Source organism: Phocoena phocoena, chromosome 12, assembly GCF_963924675.1.
Source record: "Phocoena phocoena chromosome 12, mPhoPho1.1, whole genome shotgun sequence".
Classification (NCBI taxonomy): domain Eukaryota; kingdom Metazoa; phylum Chordata; class Mammalia; order Artiodactyla; family Phocoenidae; genus Phocoena; species Phocoena phocoena.
In genome coordinates this window covers 34,923,620-34,945,973 of record NC_089230.1, presented here as the reverse complement: position 1 = coordinate 34,945,973, position 22,354 = coordinate 34,923,620, and positions in this window count along the sequence as shown.

The following is a 22,354-nucleotide window of genomic DNA, read 5'->3' as shown; positions in this document are numbered from 1 at the left end:
GATCCCACATGCCGCGGAGCAGCTGGACCCGTGAGCCATGGCCACTGAGCCTGCAAGTCCGGAGCCTGTGCTCCGCAGCGGGAGGGGCCGCTGCAGTGAGAGGCCCGCGTACCGCAAAAAAAAAGAAATAAACCTTTGGTGTTTTAACCCACTGAAACTGTGGTTGTTATTACAGCATTACTCAGCTTGTTCTGCCACAGCAGATTGGAAAGATGGGGAGACTACCCAAATCTTTGGCTATTCAGAGGGACAAACAGGTATTAGATTTAGGAGGAGATATACCTCCTCATAGTTTAACTATCCAACTGCTCTTTCCTTTCATCCTTTCAGAACTCTATACAGACTGCTATCAAAGAGCTTATATTTCATTTCTTACATTGGTTTCTGCGACTGGGTCATGAGCTTCCTGAGGTCAAGGATTCTAACTCTTCCATCTTTGTATCCCCAATGTCTGTTACCTGGTAGGCCTTCAATTATCAGGTAGTGAATAGTCATGCATGAATGGATGAGTGGATGGATAGAAGGGTAGATGTGTGGAGAAACAAGTATTTAAGTGCTAAGACAATCTGGGTGCATAATTTTCCCTCTAAATTTGGGTAAATAAATTTCTTAAGTAACTGAAATTAAAATTTCTCTTTTGACAGTAAATACACATTTCCTAAAATTATTTACCTTATTACTGACACACGACATTAACTAGGTCTTGATTTGGTAAGAGTTAAATTTTGCCGTTAACCTCAAAGTTCAGGTAAAGAGAGTCTTAAAGTAATATAAATGGAAAACAGAGGCTGAACCACATTAATCCATCCTCCCTTCAGGAAGGAGGAGCTGGGGTGAGAATAAAAACTGTTGGGTGGAGAAATCCATGGAAAACATCTGCAGGAGTGTTTCAAAGAGTGAGGAAGACACTTATTGTGTGTGCTATTGCCAAAGCCCCTCAAAACACAACATCAATGAGTGCTGTTTGTTTTTTCTATAGTCAGTAGATCAAAAGCCTGAGAGGCAGTGCGATCTGCTCTTTGTAAGGAGAAAAGTTCTATGCAGAGAAATGGGGGAACACATCTGGAAATATCTGTCTATGAAACTGCTTGAAAAATTACCATGTAGCAGCAGTAGGAGAAACATCTGTGCAGTGTGCAGCAGCCCAGCAGAGGAAGGGAGCTGCTGGGAAGAGAACCACATAATCAAGACAAAGATTGGGGTGGAGACAGGCACCCCTTGAATGACAAAGCTTTCCAGATTTCATTTTTAGCCACATGTAATCAATAAGAACAGTTTTCCCTTCTAAAGAATTTAGATTAGCAGCACCTGCTCCAAACGTAGCAGGGCAAAGGCAGAATGCAATATGTTAAGGTAATTTCTCAAAGACGTTGTCAAATGTCAATAAAGAGCAGAATCTGTGAGTTAAGTGTTCACTGTGAAGTTCTAAACACTAATGCATTATTTTAGAATAAAGTATTGAAGCAGCTCATAGGCATACATTTTAAACCCAAAATACCTTCAACACAGTTTCTTACACAACTTATGTGCATGAGTTCTTAAACAAAGGTATTTTGAAAATATTATTTTTCATCAAAACTAACACAAATTCAATAATTTTCTTAGAGACCTTCAAGACGGCAGAGGACTAAGACATGGAGATCACCCCCCTCCTGCCAAATACATCAGAAATACATCTACATGTGGAACAACTCCTACAGAGCACCTACTGAACGCTGGCAGAAGACCTCAGACTTCCCAAAAGGTAAGAAACTCCCCACGTACCTGGGTAGGGCAAATGAAAAAACAGAGACAAAAGAATAGGGACGGGACCTGCACCAGTGGAAGGGAGCTGTGAAGGAGGAAAGGTTTCCGTACACTAGGAAGGCCCTTCGTGGGCGGAGACTGCGGGTGGCGGAGCGGGAAAGCTTCAGAGCCACAGAGGAGAGCGCAGTCACAGAGGTGCGGAGGGCAAAGCAGAGAGATTCCCACACAGAGGATGGGTGCCGACCAGCACTCACCAGCCTGAGAGGTTTGTCTGCTCACCCGCCAGGATGAGCGGGGCCTGGGAGCTGAGGCTTGGGCTTCGGAGGTCAGATCCCAGGGAGAGGACTGGGGTTGGCTGTGTGAACAGAGCCTGAAGGGCCTAGTGTGCCACAGGTAGCCGGGAGGGAGTCCTGGAAAAAGTCTGGAACTGCCAAAGAGGCAAGAGACAACTGTTTTGGGGTGAGGGTATTCAGAGCACCACCTAAACAAGCTCTGCAGCTATCAGCGCAGACCCCAGAGACGGGCATGAAATGCTAAGGCTGCTGCTGCAGCCACTAAGAAGCCTGTGTGCAAGCATAGGTCACTCTCCACACCTCCCCTCTCAGGAGCCTGTGCAGTCCGCCACTGCCAGGGTCCCGTGATGCAGGGACAGCTTCCTCGGGACAACACACGGTGCGCCTCAGGCTGTTGCAACGTCACGCTGGCCTCTGTCACCGCAGGCTCTCCCCGCATTCCGTACCTCTCTCTCCCCCTGGCCTGAGTGAGCCAGAGCCCCCTAATCAGCTGCTACTTTAACCCCATCCTGCCCAGACGCCCTCAGGTGACCTACATGCAGAGGCCGGGCCAATCCAAAGCTGAACCCTGGGAGCTGGTGCAAACAAAGAAGAGAGGGAAATCTCTCCCAGCAGCCTCAGGAGCAGCGGATTAAATCTCCACGATCAACTTGATGTACACTGCATCTCTGGAACACCTGAATAGGCAATGAATCATCCCCAAATTGAGGCGGTGGTCTTTGGGAGCAACTGTAGACTTGGGGTTTGACTTCTGCATCTAATTTGTCTCTGGTCTTATGTTTATCTTAGTTTAGTATTTAGAGTTCATTATCATTGGTAGATTTGTCTATTGATTTGGTTGCTCTCTTCCTTTTATTTTTTATATGTATAGATATATATTTTTTTCCTTTTCTCTTTTTCTGAGTGTGTATGTATATTCTTCTTTGTGTGATTTTGTCTGTATAGCTTCACTTTCACCATTTGTCCGAGGGTTCTGTCTATTCGTTTTTTTGTTTTTTATTTTAGTATAGTTTTTAGCGCTTGTTATCATTGGTGGATTTGTTTTTAGGTTTGGTTGCTCTCTTCTTTCTTTCTTTCTTTTATTTTCTATTTTTCATTACTTTTTATTTTTTTATTTTGAATAATTATTATTTTAATAAATTTATTTTATTTTATTTATTCTTTTTTTCTCCCTTTTCTTCTGAGCTGTGTGGCTGACAGGGTTGTGGTGCTCCGGGAAGGTGTCAGGCCTGTGCCTCTGAGGCAGGAGAGCCAAGTTCAGGACACTGGCCAACCAGAAACCTCCTGACTCCACGTAATATCATATAGCAAAAGATGTCCCAGAGATCTCCATCTAAATGCTAAGACCCAGCTCCATTCCACAATCAGCAAGCTACAGTGCTGGACAACCTATGCCAAACAGCTAGCAAGAAGGGAACACAACCCCACCCATTAGCAGAGAGACTGCCTAAAATAATAATAAGATCACAGGCACCCCAACACACACCACCAGACACAGTACTGCCCACCAAAAAGACAAGGTCCAGCTTCATCCACTAGAACACAGGCACCAGTCCCCTCCACTAGGAAGCCTACACAACCCACTGAACCAATCTTAGCCACTGGGGGCAGACACCAAAAACAATGGGAACTATGAACCTGCAGCCTGAGAAAACAAGACTTTAAACACAGTAAGCTAAGCAAAATGAGAAGACAGAGAAACACACAGCAGATGAAGGAGCAAGGTGAAAACCCAGCAGACCAAACAAATGAAGAGGAAATAGGCAGTCTTCCTGAAAAAGAATTCAGAGTAATGATAGTAAGGATGATTCACAATCTTGGAAACAGAACAGCGAAAATACAAGAAATGTTTAACAAGGACCTAGAAGAACTAAAGAGCAAACAATGATGAACAACACAATGAATGAAATTAAAAATTCTCTAGAAGGAATCAATAGCAGAATAACTGAGGCAGAAGAATGGATAAGTGACCTGGAAGATAAAATAGTAGAAATAACTACCACAGAGAAGAATAAAGAAAAATGAATGAAAAGAATTGAGGGCAGTCTCAGAGACCTCTGGGACAACATTAAATGCACCAAAATTCGAATTATAGGTGTCCCAGAAGAAGAAGAGAAAAAGAAAGGGACTGAGAAAATATTTGAAGAGATTATAGTTGAAAATTTCCCTAAAGTGGGAAAGGAAATAGTCAATCAAGTCAAGGAAGCACAGAGGGTCCCATACAGGATAAACACAAGAAGAAACATGCCAATACACATATTAATCAAACTATCAAAAATTAAATACAAAGAAAAAGTATTAAAAGCAGCACGGGAAAACCAAGAAATAACATACAAGGGAATCCCCATACGGTTAACAGCTGATCTTTCAGCAGAAACTCTGCAAGCCAGAAGGGAATGTCAGGACATATTTAAAGTGATGAAAGGGAAAAAACTACAACCAAGATTACTCTACGCAGCAAGGATCTCATTCAGACTCAACAGAGAGATTAAAACCTTTACAGACAAGCAAAAGCTAAGAGAATTCAGCACCACCACACCAGCTTTACAACAAATGCTAAAGGCAATCTTCTATGCAGGAAACAAAAGAAAATGAAAAGGCCTACAATAACAAACTGAAAACAATTAGAATATGGTAATAGGAACATACATATTGATAATTACCTTAAATGTAAATGGATTAAATGCTCCAACCAAAAGTCATAGACTGGCTAAATGGATACAAAAACAAGACCCATATATATGCTGTGTACAAGAGAACCACTTCAGACCTAGGGACGCATACAGACTGAAAGTGAGGGGATGCAAAAAGATATTCCATGCAAATGGAAATCAAAAGAAAGCTGGAGTAGCAATTCTCATATCAGACAAAATAGACTTTAAAATAAAGACTCTTACAAGAGACAAATAAGGACACTACATAATGATCAAGGGATAAATCCAAGAAGAAGATATAACAATTGTATATATTTATGCACCCAACATAGAAGCACCTCAGTACATAAGGCAAATGCTAACAGCCATAAAAGGGGAAATCTATGGTAACATAATCATAGTAGGGGACTTTACATCCCACTTTCATGAATGGACAGATCATCCAAAATGAAAATAAATAAGGAAACACAAGCTTTAAATGATACTTTAAACAAGATGGACTTAATTGATATTTATAGGACATTCCATCCAAAAACAACAGAATACACTTTCTTCCCAACTGCTCATGGAACATTCCCCAGGATAGATTATATCTTGGGGCACAAATCAACCCTTGATAAATTTATGAAAACTGAAATCGTATTAAGTATCTTTTCCGACAACAATACTATGAGACTAGATATTAATTACAGGAAAATATCGATAAAAAATACAAACACATGGAGGCTAAACAATACACTACTAAATAACCAAGAGATCACTGAAGAAATCAAGGAGGAAATAAAAAAATACCTAGAAACAAATGACAATGAAAAAATGATGAGCGAAAACCTATGGGATGCAGCAAAAGCAGTTCTAAAAGGGAAGTTTATAGCAATAGGGTCCTACCTCAAGAAACAAGAAACATCTGAAATAAACAACCTAACCTTACACCTAAAGGAATTAGAGAAAGAAGAACAAAAAACCTCAAAGTTAGCAGAAGGAAAGAAATAAAGATCAGATCAGAAATAAATGAAAAAGAAATGAAGGAAACAATAGCAAAGATCAATAAAACTAAGAGCTGCTTCTTTGAGAAGATAAACACAATTGATAAACCATTAGCTAGATTCATCAGAAAAACAAGGTAGAAGACTCAAATCAATAGAATAAGAAATGAAAAAGGAGCAATAACAACTGACACGGCAGAAATATAAAGGATCATGAGAGATTGCTACAAGCAACTATATGCCAATAAAATGGTCAACCTGGAAGAAAAGGACAAATTCTTACAAAAGCACAACCTTCCAAGCCTGAACCAGGAAGAAATAGAAAATATAAACAGACCAATCACAAGCACTGAAATTGAGACTTTGATTAAAAATCTTTCAACAAACAAAAGCCCAGTACCAGATATCTTTACAGGTGAATTCTATCAAACATTTAGAGAAAAGCTAACACCTATCATCCTCAAACTCTTCCAAAATATAGCAGAGGGAGGAACACTCCCAAATTCATTCTATGAGGCCAATATCACCTTGATACCAAAACCAGAGAAAGATGTAACAAAGAAACAAAACTACAGGCCAATATCACTGATGAACATAGATGCAAAACTCCTCAACAAAATGCTAGCAAACAGAATCCAACAGCAAATTAAAAGGATCACACAATATGATCAAGGAGGTTTATCCCAGGAATGCAAAGATTCTTTAATATACGCAAATCAATCAATGTGATACACCATATTAACACATGCAGAAAAAGCTTTTGACAAAATTCAACACCCATTTATGATAAAAACCCTCCAGAAAGTAGGCATAGAGGGAACTTACCTCAACAGAATAAAGGCCGTATATGACAAACCTACAGCCAACATCATTCTCAATGGTGAAAAAAGGAAACCATATCCTCTAAGATCAGGAAAAAGACAAGGATGCCCACTCTCACCATTATTATTCAACATAGTTTTGGAAGTTTTAGCCACAGCAATCAGAGAAGAAAAAGAAATAAAAGGAATCCAAATCAGAAAAGAAGAAGTAAAACTGTCACTGTTTGCAGATGACATGATACTATGCATAGAGAATCCTATAGATACTTCCAGAAAACTACTAGAGCTAATCAATGAATTTAGTAAAGTAGCAGGATACAAAATTAATGCACAGAAATCTCTTGCATTCCTATATACTAATGATGAAAAATCTGAACAAGAATTTAAGGAAACACTCCCATTTACCATTGCAACAAAAAGAATAAAAGATCTAGGAATAAACCTACCCAAGGAGACAAAAAACCTGTATGCAGAAAACTATAAGACACTGATGAAAGAAATTAAAGGTGATACAAATAGAGGAGAGATATACCATGTTCTTGGATTGGAAGAATCAACATTGTGAAAATGACTCTACTACCCAAAGCAATCTACAGGTTCAATGCAATCCCTATCAAACTACCAGTGGCATTTTTCACAGAACTAGAACAAAAAATTACACAATTTTTATGGAAATACAAAAGACCCCGAATAGGCAAGCCAACCTTGAGAAAGAAAAACGGAACTGGCGGAATCAGGCTCCCAGATTTCAGACTATAATACAAATCTACAGTAATCAAGATAGTATGGTACTGGCACAAAAACAAAAATATAGATCAATGGAACAGGATAGAAAGCCCAGAGATAAACCCATGCACATATGGTCACCTTATTTTTGATAAAGGAGGCAAGAACATGGAAAGGAGAAAAGACAGCATCTTCAATAAGTGGTGCTGAGAAAAATGGACAGCTACTAGTAAAAGAATGAAATTAGAACACTTCCTAACACCATATACAAAAATAAACTCAAAATGGATTAAAGGTCTAAATGTAAGACCAGGAAAACTTAGGCAGAACACTCTATGACATAAATCATAGCAAGATCCTTTTGGACCCACCTCCTAGAGTAAGGGAAATAAAAACTAAAAGAAACAAATGGGGCCTAATGAAACTTAAAAGGTTTTACACAACAAAGGTAACCTTAAACAAGACGAAAAAACAACCCTCAGAGTGGGAGAAAATATTTGCAAATGAAGCAACTGACAAAGGATTAATCTCCAAAATATACAAGCAGCTCATGCAGCTCAATATCAAAAAAAAAAAAAAAAAACTAAATCCAAAAATGGGCAGAAGAACTAAACAGACATTTCTCCAAAGAAGATATACAGATTGCCAACACATGAAAGGATGCTCAACATCACTAATCATTAGAGAAATGCAAATCTAAACTTCAATGAGGTATAACCTCACACCAGTCAGAATGGCCATCATCAAAAAATCTACTAACAGTAAATTTTGGAGAGGGTGTGGAGAAAAGGGAACCCTCTTGCACTGTTGGTGGGAATGTAAGTTGATACAGGAAATTCATTACAGGATGTAGCATTTTTTTTGTCTCTTCACATACCCCTCAGTTGGCACCAAATACTTTAAATTACTTCTTCATAGGGTTTTTCATTTTAAAAATTTTCTATGTCCACTGACTTGGTTTTAGTCTAAATCATCATTAGATCATGCCTAAATGCTTACAACAACCTTCCTATCCTCTATCTATAATTCCTTACTTTTCAAAACCACCCTGTACCCCACTGCCAGCTTATCTTACCAAACACCACATTCCCTAGGCTATCTTCTAGATCAAACTCCTCAGTGACTCCCAGGTACTTAATTAAGATGGAGCCTTTAGCCACAAAACTTGGTTCTTTCACAACCTAGTCAGTACTTAGTTTTTGCCACTTAGCTTCTGCCTGCCATGCTAAATGTTACCAAGAATATGGAGTAAGCAGGACTCTCATACATTTTTAATGGAAATTGGGAAAAGATATGGAAATTTCTCATAAAACTAAACACACAACTCCCTTATGACACAGCAGTTCCACTATTAGGTATTTTTCCAAGGAAAGAAAACTGTACACAGGAATATTAATAGCATCTTTTATTCATAATAGCCTCAAAATTAAAACAGCCCAGGTGTTCATCAGTAGACAAAAGGACAAACTATTCATACAAGGAAAGTTACTCAGCAGTAAAAATGAATTAACTACTGATACAATAAAATGAATGAATCTCAAAAACAGTATGCTAAGTGAAAAAAAAAAAGGCAAAACAAATTTAAGGTCAACAACTCTCAGAATATTGGTTGCCTCTGAGGCAGCAGTTACAAAAACTAACCAACAACAGAAACAAGATAATTTTTTGGAGTGACGATAAAATTCTGTATTTTGATAGAGGTTTGTTTTATAAATGTATGTGAGTAGTCAAACTCATTGAATGGTACATTTAAGTTATGTGTATTCATTGTATACACATTCTACTTAAAAAAATAACTGTAAACAAATACTGAACCCACTTACTCATATACATGATGAAGTATTTAGCAGTGAAGTGTACTGATGTTTGCAACTTAATTTGAAATGAATTAATAAGTAAGATGGATTGACTTATAGAAAGATGGATATGTAGATGAACAGATGTGTGATAAAGTAAATATACTAAAAATAAGTGTAGAATTTAGGTGGTGGTATATGAATGTTCACTGCACAATTCTTTTAATTTCTGTGCATTTGGAAAGATTTATAATAAAATGTTGGCGGGGAGGGACCTAGCTTCCCATTACTTCCCCATGTATATGTATACACTCTGATCTACTTGACCATCCTCACTCTTTCTCACCTCTGTACCTTTAACCTACAAACACCTCCTTCACCTTCTTTCATACTCAAACCCAAGCTTATCCATGTCATAGGCTAACCTCTTTAACAAAACTTTTGGTGACTGATTCCATCTTAAATGAATCTCCCTCTTAAAATGAAGCTTAGGGGCTTCCCTGGTGGCGCAGTGGTTGGGAATCTGCCTGCCAATGCAGGGGATGCGGGTTCGAGCCCTGGTCTGGGAAGATCCCACATGCCGCGGAGCAACTGGGCCCGTGAGCCACAATTACTGAGCCTGCGCGTCTGGAGCCTGTGCTCCGCAACAAGAGAGGCTGCGATAGTGAGAGGTCCGCGCACCGCGATGAAGAGTGGCCCCCGCTTGCCACAACTAGAGAAAGCCCTCGCACAGAAACAAAGACCCAACACAGCCATAAATAAATTAATAAAAAAAAAAAAAAATGAAGCTTAATTAACTCGACGCTTCTCACTGTACTTAATTATAAACTGTAATGAGGAGCATTCTAGCAGAGTGATATATTAGCCAGGCTCTAGAGAAGAAGTACCTAGTCTTAATGCCAGTTCCACAATTTACTAAACCATGGAGTCTTAGGCTTGAGATATCTCACTCATAAAACCAGAAAATTATTATCTCTCTTAGATATTATTGTAAGGAAAAGATACTTTATTGTTAATATCTTCTGCCTGACACATAGAGCTCAATACCTGTTAATAATTATTGTCTTGGTGGTACTTATACTAATATCTACACTGCACCTTAATCCTATAAATTCCTTAACAGCAGAGGTTGACATAGACACACTGTTTCACTGCATTCTTCTGCAAAAATGTACCATATTATCAAACACAAAGTAGTCACTAAGAAAAATATTTCATTAATGAATGAATGAGGAAATTTAAAAATTTAGTATGTCTTACTAGGGTGTTATGCTGTCTCTGACCCTCTTTTCCAGAAATAACAGCTTTAACTAATCTCTTCCAAGCAGCATGTAACAAAATTACTAACAAATGAAAGACTTAATCTAATGCATACTCTTCACTGTTGTTTTAGAAGCACAAATATGTTTTGACTGCTTTTAGAATCATGAAAAGAAATATTTGGTATGTACTGCTATTTTGCTAGTATTTTCTTACATACTAGGATCCAATTAGCCATTCATCTTCTAGAGTGGGGAATTTTGGAGTTCCAGAGATGCTGAACTTTGAAAGCCTGTCGTACAGAGAAGAATCAAACAAACATGAGTTTTATGTCTTTGCTGTTTCTTTAGAGAAATATTAAAACATTGCTGGAAACTGTAATTTTATGAACTTCAAAAGCTAGAGGAAATCAAACATCTTACAGGATCATAGTAAGACTAAGCTTTACTCATCAGCACCACAGTGATGACAACACAATTATTTTTCTGGAATATAGAAGTATAAAAAACTTATGATCAACTGAGAAAATTAGAAAGTTACATGGCAAGTTGGAGGGTCCTACCTTACCACAAACGCGGAGCAGCCCTATAGCAATTATAAGCAAATGTAAAGATTTTGCCAAGTCTCTCACATGATTAGTTTCCAACTCAAAAACTTTTCTCAGAATTCCAGAACTATGGAGTAATTAGAAATCATAAGTGCCTATGTGTGAACACTCTCCTTTTTATATGACATAATGAGAATTTAAAGCTTATGCACAGATGGCTTTAAAATGTCAAGATAACTATTATGTACTTTCTACTACCCAGAATGTTTAGAGGAGCTTTCACATCTATAATTTATACAGAAAGCCTGGCTAGAATAGGATTCTAAAGAAAGCCCAATGTCTTTGTTCTGCTTTAAGACTAAAGATGCTTTACTGATGCTTTACTCCAGCCTGGCCTCCTAGAAAGAAGGTTCTGAGTCACGAAAAAACTCATGAGAATGTAGATGTACCCATGAACACACCACTGGAATAGCTCAAGTTAAAGAGACCATAAAGGCCTGTGGGCGAGTCAAAGGGTGCATTTGGTGGGAAGGGGTCATCTGTTCCTGCCCACAGGCTAACTGGGCACATTTAGCAAGCAGCAGAAATTGCTCATTCTTCCATTAGAGGAGAAAGGCTGGCCTGAGTCGAACTGAGGTCTTTAAGGGCTGATGCTTCAAGGTTCAACAACAGAGGGGCTATCCAACCAGGGGTGTCAATGTTTGGTGCCTTTTACTGTTAACAAGTGCCTCCTACACTGAGTGTTGGCTCTCACAGGTATTCACCAGTTATTTACCTATGGGAGGACAAGCAGGGCTCATTGCATGCAAAGACTAGAGGGCTTGCATATCAAGGTAACACCAACCCTAGCATTAAAAAAATTTTTTTTAATTAATTATTTATTTTTGGCTGCATTTGGGTCTTTGTTGTGGTGTGCGGGCTTCTCATTGCAGTGGCTTCTCTTATTGACAGCACAGGCTCTAGGCACGCAGGCTTCAGTAGTTGTGGCCCATGGGCTTAGTTGCTCTGTGGCATGTTGGATCTTCCCAGACCAGGGTTCGAACCCATGTCCCCTGCATTTGCAGGAGGATTCTTAACCACTGCACCACCAGGGAAGTCCCCCAACCCTAGCATTAATTTATAAATATCATATTTCATTTAACAGGTAAGTCCCCTAGTCCACTTCCCCATCACCCCAGTAGCATCTAATTGCCTAATCCAACTAAGAAGTCTGTCCCCTGAATAATCCCAATTATTTGCCCTCAATCCCATTGTTTGCTCTCAGAATGCTCTCCTCAAACTGAGTCTCATCCTTTCTTCTCTCAACTTGTACAGACAAGAATTGTTCTTTATGGTGACTGGGCTTTCAAAAGCTTCTCTCATCTTTTAAGGTTTGGAAACCCCCTGCATATTTTAACCGCAAGAAAAGGCTGGTAATCCCAATAGTGTATATACATTCATATGTTCCTAAACCCAGAAACACTTGGCAATGAGCAGCTTTAAGAGTATATAATAGCAAATCTTAAAAGGGTACATTTCTCTTTTTGTTTCCTGTGGCTACTGAAACAAATTATGACAAACTTGGTGGCTCCAAACAATAAAAATTTATTCTGTCACCACTGTGGGAACCAGAACTCCAACATCAGTGTCATTGGGCCAAGATCAAAGACTGACTAGGTATGCACTCCCTCTGAAGGCTCTAGGGGAGAATCGATTCTTTGCCTCTTCCGGTTTCTGGTGGCTGCCAGCATTCCTTGGCTTGTGGCCTCATCATTCCAGTCTCTGCCTCTGTCTTCACATCACCTTCTCTTCTGCATGTGTATCTTCTTCTCTATTGTCTGTATCAAACCTCCCTCTGCCTCTCTCTTATAAGACATTACATTTAAGGTCCACCCTGATTGTCCAGGATAATCTCCCTATCTCAAAATTCGCAGCTTAATCACATCTACATAGGCCTTCTTTTTCCTCCCTTATAAGGTAACATTTACAAGTTTCAGAGATTAGAAACTGATACCTTTGGGGGAGGATTATTCAGCTTACTCCACCCTCCAATGATCCTTCCCCTATTCTGAGTGCTTTCTGTAGATATCAGGGGATCATTTTGCTACTATTAATCTATAAATACCATTCTTGTTATAATGAATTGTATTTAAACACAGTTATATATTCAGGACTGCAAGAGCCAAGCTCATCTACTATGTATGGGGAATGGGTTAATCTGATAGATGAGGTAATTTCTAGTACTTCTTAGACAAAACAAACAAGCAAAAAAAAAAAGAAAAAAACCCCATAAAGTAAAGCAGTGCCTTCCACTAACTGAGGGAAAGCATCAGGCTCCCTTTGTCTCAATCGTGGGTGTACTAAGGTACGCCATAGAGAAGAGTATATAAGCCATCCCCGTAGGGTAGTTTTAAGATGGTACTAAGTGAAACTGGCTAAGCAATAAGTCATAACAGCCCAAGTAAAGCTGTGAGGGCCCCTTGGGCCCATCTGACTCAAAATGGAGAATGAGACAAGTTCACAAGCCTAGTGTCAAGGCTGCCATAACAGCTCTAGAAAAATACATACTTCTTTGATTGCACTCTTTTTATCTCCTGAACTCTCCGTGCTTTTCCCCCACTGGTAATTCCTTTACCCCCTCATTTACTCAGTCCACAAATATTGACTGAATGCCCAATATGTGCCAGGCGCAGCATTATGCCCCAGCAATGCAACCCTCAACAAAACAGACAGTCTCTATCCTTCTTGGGCTTACAGTTTAAGAGTGTGGCTCCTTGGTTCTCAGTAGTAGAAAATCACTTCCTTATCATGTCTGTGAAGAAAAGCCCAGGGCCAACGGCTTAATAGGATCACATCACAAAGGTGGGAATGGGACTAAATCAAATGTAAAACTAAAGGAAGCAGAGAGAGACACTCAGTAAGCTGTGCTTCTCCACGTGGACATTCTCCTTCCAGGGAAAGCCCATGGTGTTCCTGAATTTTATTTTAATAAGGAAGTTAGAATTGCTATAGAGCAAGGGTCTTCAGAGCCCTCGGAGAAGTGAAAGAGCAAAACAATGAGCCCCCTCAAGTGCCTGCTTCAAACAGAGCAGCTCTGTGTTCATCTGGTTTACATCTTGGGCTTTTAAACAAAGGGTTCTGCAACCAGAACAATGAAGATTGAAAACTCCTGCTTTAGAGGAGCAGGCCCCACAGTGACCAAGAAACTCCTCCTGCTTTGTGGCATGCCTGGGAAACAGCTCAAAACGTACGCACCAGGAACGGTGGGTCAGGAAGCAGCTTCTTCTATGAAGGATGCGCTATAAATTAATACTTAACCAATGACAGGAACCAGTGTAGATGATGATAACCTGGTGTTTCATTTCTTCCTTATGTGATGGGAAAGATAACCAGGAAAGGAATGGAAAAAGGCAAACTTGTTTCTCACAGTGCTCATCACCTATTAAGTGATAATTTCCCTGCTCTTGTTCTGAACATTCTCCATCTCTTTTGAAGCATTTTACATCTTTATGAATTTCTGAAGAGCTGTCCATGGGGATTGAAAACATAAGGATCTTGGAATTACACGACAATTTTTTTAAAGGAATTGAGTTGAGATCTGGAAGTTTGATGAAAATTCCCTCTTATCCATTGTATATGTATCATTTTTATCTTATGAATTTTTAGAAAGATGAGTTAAACTCATATTTCACAGACTATACTAACCTCTGAGTAAGATAAGGTAATAACAACAATAATCATCAATATGATCTGGTTCTATTTCTGCCTGATCTAGCCTTCAAAAAATTCTTCCCAAACGGTTCTGAGTTTTCTTAGGTGGTATCTTATGCTTTGGCACCTGATACAGTCAGGCCCTTTCATTCTTGCTCACAGTCACAATTTCTTTAGTCACCTTGAATGTCAAAAGTGGCAGCTACACCATGATGATCACAAAGTCACTTAAAACGAATTGGTTAAGAGTTCCAGCACTTTAACGAGTCCTGTTCAAACCTCAGTTGTGCCAGAATCTGAAGGGACCCTGCAGACAGAAATGAAAATAGTTCAGAGATGTCTGCAAGCTCTAAGGACCAGATGGGACAGTTGGTTCAGGGTTGCATAAATAGACAGACAACAGTAAGGACCGGATTGCTGACCCCTCCCTCCCAATGCCTTAGCTCCACCTGCTCCAATGTTTTAGAATGCAAATACAACTCTGGGGACAGAAGTGCAGTCAGTGTACTGAGACTATTGTCTCTACCTCCACAGGAATCATGTTCAGGTAGACAATAAAGTTTTATATTCTGATCACCTTAATTCATTGACCGATAACTCTTTCCCTTTATTTAAAATGATTAAAATGATTAACCATGGTCAATTAGTTATTCATTAAATCTAAATATGAAATTATAATATAACACATTATTATAGTGATATAATAATAAAGTTGAATGTTATGCATAATTACTATAAAACACTAACAATTTATGTTACATATAATTGAACTGTATATTTTTCTATGCTATTCTTTTTGGATAATTGACTTAATCAACAATATTCCCCTAAAGATATTTTTGCAATTTTTCAGCTTTTCAATGCTTTATAAATGGCTTATTAAACAACTGGGATCCTGCACTTGATACTTATGGAGAAAGAACATATATTCTATTCTTATGAATCAAGAACACAGGCTATGCATGAGGCAGCCGTGGAAGGGGCCAAACTCTTAAGTCTAAGGCCCCTGTGAGAAAAGGCTCTGGGACATGCATATAACTTGAAAGCTGCCTTTTCTTAAGCATTGTCCTATTTTATTTAAAGCAGTTTCTAGCAAATCCCTTTAGGTACAACTGAAAACTAGATTGGCATCTGCTAAGTCTCTGTTAGAGAACTTAAAATTGTATTACCATTTATGCGGCTAGGACAGCAGCCCTTGCACCACATCAACAACCACTGTACCTGAACATTTCGGCCATGTAGGGGAGAATTGGCAACACAGTAATGTTTCAGGAGAACAATAGATCTTCTTATAGATTCACTGGAGACAAGAGCAGCAAAGCAGCTACTGAAAAGTCTGGTAAATCTTTGCATGCATCTGGAATTGATAGGAAGAAATGACACAGGACAATTATTTGTCTTATATGAATTCAAAAAGTCATCTTGTTGAGCACTGTATTTTTTTTCCCTAAGAATATCTGTACTTCAACGTAGTATAGCTCTTTCTTGTACACAGATGGACATGATGGATGAATAGAGCAAGGGCCCATGGTTTCAATGTTCTCACCCTCCAAAACTGAATTATACCAAGATGCTGCTAATTACACAATAGTTCTTCTAAATGAAAGCTCACAGCAACAAAACTCACAGTAGAGGATTTTAATGGATAGTATTATAACAGTGAATAATTGAATCTTTAGCCCCCGAAGAGGTTCTCAGCTTCTAAAGTTAAAGGCAACCAGACCTGGGATGGGAAGGAGCCATACAATTAATATAAAGAAAAAATAGTACCAGAAACCAAAATAATTTCCTCTTTACCACATTTCCTCCCCCACACATATTTTGTACATTTATTACCAAAGAGTGTTACTTGTTTACTATCTCATCAAGGCTTAAGTATTACATTTGTTTTACAGAAGACATTGAATGGAATATCAGTTGGACTCAGATAATAGGGTTCATTTTTTCTTACTCTGAATAATTACACTATTACTAATATTAATAATTATTTATTATTATTAGCTAGCTACCATTTTTCAAGCACCAAGATACTGTGGTGGGACTTAAGCATTAAACTAATTTTCTCAACAACCCATGTGGTACAATAACACTTCTACGGATAGGAAAATAGAGGTTCAGGAGTAAGCACATAGGCTAAGGTTACACAGCTAATAAGTGCTGAAGCGGTATTCAAAGATAGAGTTTTCTAAAGCTTTTATGAGACAGGGGATTTCCACTAAATGACACATACCTTTCAAATGCACTTGTTTTTTTTCCTATTGGACTGGAATAGTAGAAATGCTCAAAGCCCTCAGCAGACTCTGGGTCTAGATCTCCTATTATGATCTCAAGTTCCTAGATGAAATTAATTGTCCCCTTTTATAATAAGGGTCTGGTTCTCAGGCAAATAATATAGAACCATATTTTCTTTCACACAGAATCTCCTTGGGCAGAGAAGCAAAGTGCCTTTAGGTTGCTTCCTGGCTATTCAGGCCAACATTGGGGCAGTTCTAAATCTAACCTGCTTCTCAGCAGAGTCACTATTGGCTTTTGGGGTGAAACAAATCTTTGTGTTGCTGAATTGTCCCAAATGTTACAAGACATTTGCATCTCTGGCTATCAAATATCAATGGTGCCAAAAGGCCCCCATACAAATACAAACCCCATCAGGGGTGATGAAATGCCCACGGTCACGAGACCCCTCCACAAGACCACCAGAGACAAGAGTCAAAGCCAAACGGCAAGGGTCATTTATTGCAGGTTCGAACCTGGACCTCCGCGCACTCGTTGCCGGTGACGCTAAGAGGTCCCGATGGAGTTTAGTACAGCTCTTTTATAGACAGGTACAAACAAGCTCGCGACCTTCAGGGGTGGGGGGTACTGATTGGCTAACTTTTAAACAAAGACATTAGTCACTGATTGGTTAACTTTTAAACAAAGACACTAGTCACCGTCTGATTGGTTGGATGGTTGCAAAAAGGGGGTTCAGCAAGCATAGTTACAGAAGCAAGAGCGGCTGGTTAAGTTTCGGTTTCCTGAGGCTTTGTTTTTCAATTAGGAATACTTAAGATGGGGCCATAGTTACAAACAGTACAAACAGGAAGATCGATGCAATCCTAGCAGCACTACGGCCTAATGGCAGGGCATCAATTCAGTCCTATTTCTACCAAAGTAGAACATAGCCCTTCAGTGATACTGCCCCTAGTTAAGAACCACTGAGCCCATTCTTACAACGTTCTATAGTCAGCAGGCAGCTGCTATATAGCTGCAAAAAGCAGTCCGGAACTTTCCCTGCAGGGTTACATCATTTTGATCCTAGTCCAAGAATGGTAGGAGCAGATAACATGCTGCCATTGGCAGATTTGGACTCAGCCACTGCTCTGGGGCAAAACTGTATTAGAGCAAGGGAGCGGGGGTTGGAAGTCAGATCAGAATGTGTGGAAGTGAAAAGTTGGTCAGTCGCCATACTGAGTCATAATCATCAGTAGGAAGGAAAGGAAAGAGAAAACACATTAGGAGATGCGTGTCTCCAGTTCACTGGAAGTAAAGAGCAGTAGTAAAGCCCAGTTTAGTCTCCATCTGACTGGCTGCCAACTTCCCACACACTGTTGGCTCATGACGTGACAATTCTCTGTCTGGAACCCCTTCGCCTTTACAATCACTCCTCAATCACCTATTAACTACTCTTAGGCCTCATGGAAGACAGGCCAACTGTCTACTTTTAGGTCTGTTGTCACTTATTCTGGAAATATGTCACTATGACGACTAAAAAGCTTGTCACCCCGTTCAGCACATTTTGAGTTGTATTTTTGTAAGGGAATGTTTGGGCAATGACACACAAATTATATGCACAAAGCCAAATTAATTATTTGCAGATATGTAGTATAATTATATGGGTTTATGCTATCCATCTGTGAACCTTAGTCTCCCCTGGTGCAAGTACTGCTTACAATACAAAGGGTTTAATAGCTTTAAGAAAAACTTATTATGCTTACATTTGCACAAGAGTGAAGTCTTCTTTATTTGATGGCATTCATGGAATCCTGTGGGTGGAGAAGACCTTGATGAGCAAACTGGTCCATTCTCCAGCATTCAAGAGGAATCACTGTTAAACAAACTTGGAAAGATGGTATTGAGGAATTGTCACAGCCACTTGGAAGAAATACTTCATTATTTAGTATCCTTCACCCTCAAGAAATTTTTCTGTTACTGTATCTACATTTCCTGTGGCAATTCACGCTATTCACAATCATCTGGTACTCACTGATGCCAGAAAATGCCCAGTTGTCTCCTCTATGTTAAAATACAACATGATTGAGAGTTGTTATTCAATGATTTCTACCTCCTCTTTGGACTGAGTAATATCAGTACAATTAGCCTTTCCTCCTAAGTCTTGTTTTATAAAACATCATAATTTTCAGTCAATCCCATACAAATTTCCCACACTCATTTTTAATGGTAAAGACCACCATGCAAACAGTTGGCCAATGCATGATTTCACAATAATGAGGAGATCATTTCAGAGGTGCTCTTATGCATTTTTCTTTATTTGTATTGGTATCATGGCAGCTTTTAAGAATAGCATTACATGACTGGCTATGTACCCTCTACGCCCAAGTGCCTCATTATTACGAAACAGTGACATAAGAGCTGACTTGGCAACTGGACAAGATATGGAAAGAGGTTTTAAAAAGAGAATGGAGTGTTTACCTTTGTCTTGGGTGTTAGGGGGTGCTTTGCAGAAGTGACCCTGCAGCCTTGCCTTCTAGAATGAGAAGTAACTTTCCAGCAGGAAAGAGGGAGTTACTCTTAGAGAGAATATTATATGACATAAATGGATGGAACCAAAAAATAGCTTCAAGGTATCTCATGCATACCAGCATGCTGACACATAAGGTAAAGGGAATAAAATGAGGGAAGGAGGAAAATGTATTAATCATTGTCTATGTGCTGGATGCATCACATACATGGTTCCATTTAATTTTCACCATGGTTATATACACTGACCCATATTTTGCCCATGAAAAACCTAAAGTTCAGAGGGCTTATTACTTTGCTCATGGTCAGACAGACAGTGAGTAGCAGAGCCAGGATGAGAACCCAGGACTGGATGATGGTAAAGTACATGCTCTGTGTTTGTCATATTACTCTCTTATTCTAAAGCTAGTAGATCAACAGTGCTCAGATCATAGGGGCTTTGACTGCACTGCTAGGAAATTTGTCATTTCTTTTATAGACCAAATGGAGTCGGAAGAGTTTTTATAATTTTATTTTTAGAAAAAAGTTATAAAGACAACTCTTGTGATAGCATAGATCCAAAATTTAAAATAATAGAAATGGTTTCAGGAATATGCTGTCGGAGGCTAAGGTAACATCCAGGTCAGACCCACTGAAGGCCTAATCTAAGGTAGTAGCAGTGAGGATGACATGGAACAGATAGATTCATGAGGTTTTATCTCCAGGGCTTGGTAATTGCTTTGATGTGGAAATGAAGGTCCGTGAGAAGTCTGGGATCATTCCCAGGTTACTGACTTCAGTGGGGGGGTGGTGGTGGTGGTGGTGGTGTGATTAATGGTACAATAAATCAAGATAGTAAATTCCAGAAGAAGTAGCCAGTTTGGAAGTAAAAGATGAAGAGTTCAGTTTTGGGACATGTTGAATTTGAAAGAGAGATGTCCTATAGATAAGGAGCTCTCTGGGATTTGAGTTCATAATTGCTGAGGGTTGGCAGAGAAAAGAAAACTCATCCTGGGGAAAGACACAGAGTCAAGAAAGCACGAGCTGAGGAGTAAACCCCAAAGGTCATTAATTTTTTTTAAAGTTGGGTATAGAAGAGGGAGTGGATATAAAAGAAGGAGATTCAAAGGACTGATCCAGGAGGTGGAAAATGAACCAGGAAGCTTCGTATCTTAGAATCTGACACAGGAGAATATTAAAAAAGTAAATAGTGGTGAGCACAGACAAAAGCTGCAGAGAAATCAAGTGATATTGGGACTTAAAAGAGCTATCAGTTTGCACAATTATAACATTAGTGGTAATACTAGTCTGAGCAGCTCAAGTGAAGTGATTTGAGCTAAAGAATAATGGTGGTGCATGAGGAAGCTATGGGAAGTGAAGAAGCAGAGATAGTGGAATAAAGTTCATTTTAAGAGCTTGGAGCATAATCAATGACTTGAAAATGCAGAAATCTTAAGATACATTTGTGAAGTTAATTTTATTATCTCTTTAAATATCTTCAGTGAGGATAATCCTTCCATGCCCCTGGATAAAAACTAGGCAGATTCTATGACTCTTCTTTCAGTTAGTAAAAATTCTCATAGATTCTTATAGATATCTATTCTCATAGGTAAATTCTCATAATAAATTCTCTTATTTCAGCCTCAGTTCAATATGTAAAATTGTCCCGACAACATAATAAACAAACTTTCAAGGTTTGTTCAAAGATAAATATTTGTTCTTCCTCCCTCCATGAAGAGGGGGATTTCAGAGAGGCACCTCATCTTGCCCCACCTGCCTTCTAAACCTCAGCCACTTAGTCGAAGGCAGCCTCAGCAACCTTCATTGTTGCCTCATATACTGACACCGTGTTAGGTTTTTCAGCTTCTTCATGTCGGCCATGATGTAGTCCCACTGGCTCTGCACTTAATCCCACCTAACTGGACCTGTGGAGACTCTGACTCTCCTCCCACTTCCACATTCATGAGGAAGCCATGCACTGCAAGGCACAAGGTCTGGCTTTCCTAAAAACACAACCTGGGTCAAGGGTCAAAAGTAGGGAAGTTAATGCCTCAGGAGTTGAACTTGAACTAAAGAGTGACCAGATATGGGTAAAAACCAGCAGGTGAATGCCTCTCTATTACTTCTATTGAGAGAATATTCTAAGGAACAGTGGCTTGACAATGCCTGTCTGAAAGACGTGCCCTAGGAACAAGCAACCAGCTCTGTGTCCTGGTGAAGCTATAGCATGCTCAGTGATGTGCCACCTGGTATAGGAACTTCCTCTTTCCCTGTCTGCCTTACTTCCCTTTTCCCTTGATCTTGCCATATTGAGATTGCACCTTCCAATACAGTCTTGACATATAAGCTTTCAATAGGACTTTCTTTCTTAGGGAGCCCAGGCCAAGACAGAGGTGGTTGCCTTCTCTCCTTTCCACTTGACAGCAGTTTTTTTTTCCTAATGCCTTGAGAACAGGTCTTGACTGGTACTGTTACACTCTATATGGCTCTATACTCTGTTAACACTGATTCTTTCTTTCCCTGGGCATCTTGTAGAGACGCTTGAGTGGACCCTCTGAAAACAACTCCCTTGACCCGGGCAGTGCCTCTTTTTCGGCTGCTTATTGCAAATTTCCCACTACGGTCTCCAATAACACAACTCACAGCCTCTTACTGCTGGACACCACCACCAGCAGGTCACACTTTCTCAGGTGTAAATCAAGCACAAGCTTACAATTTCCTCCAACTGCAGAGAATACACAAATATATACACACAAATACACATTTATATTATATATGCATGTATATTATGAATCATTCATATATATGTGTTATCATATACATAATATACATATATATGCACACACACACACACACACACACACACACACACATATACATACCTAGCTACATATATATCAGATTCCTTAAGTGGTCCCCTTGAAGTCCCTCTTAAAAGATGTAGAGTTAAGAAGTTGTACCCCTCATTCCTGTGGGCAGAAGGAAAGGGGGAGATAGACTCACAGCACTCCAGAAGTTCTCCTCAAATATCTGTCTCAAAAAAAGGATTCTCCTTTATTTCTAACCCTGGATTAATTTTATATTCTTAATATGTGAGGGGTTCAAAAATCAAGTAATGC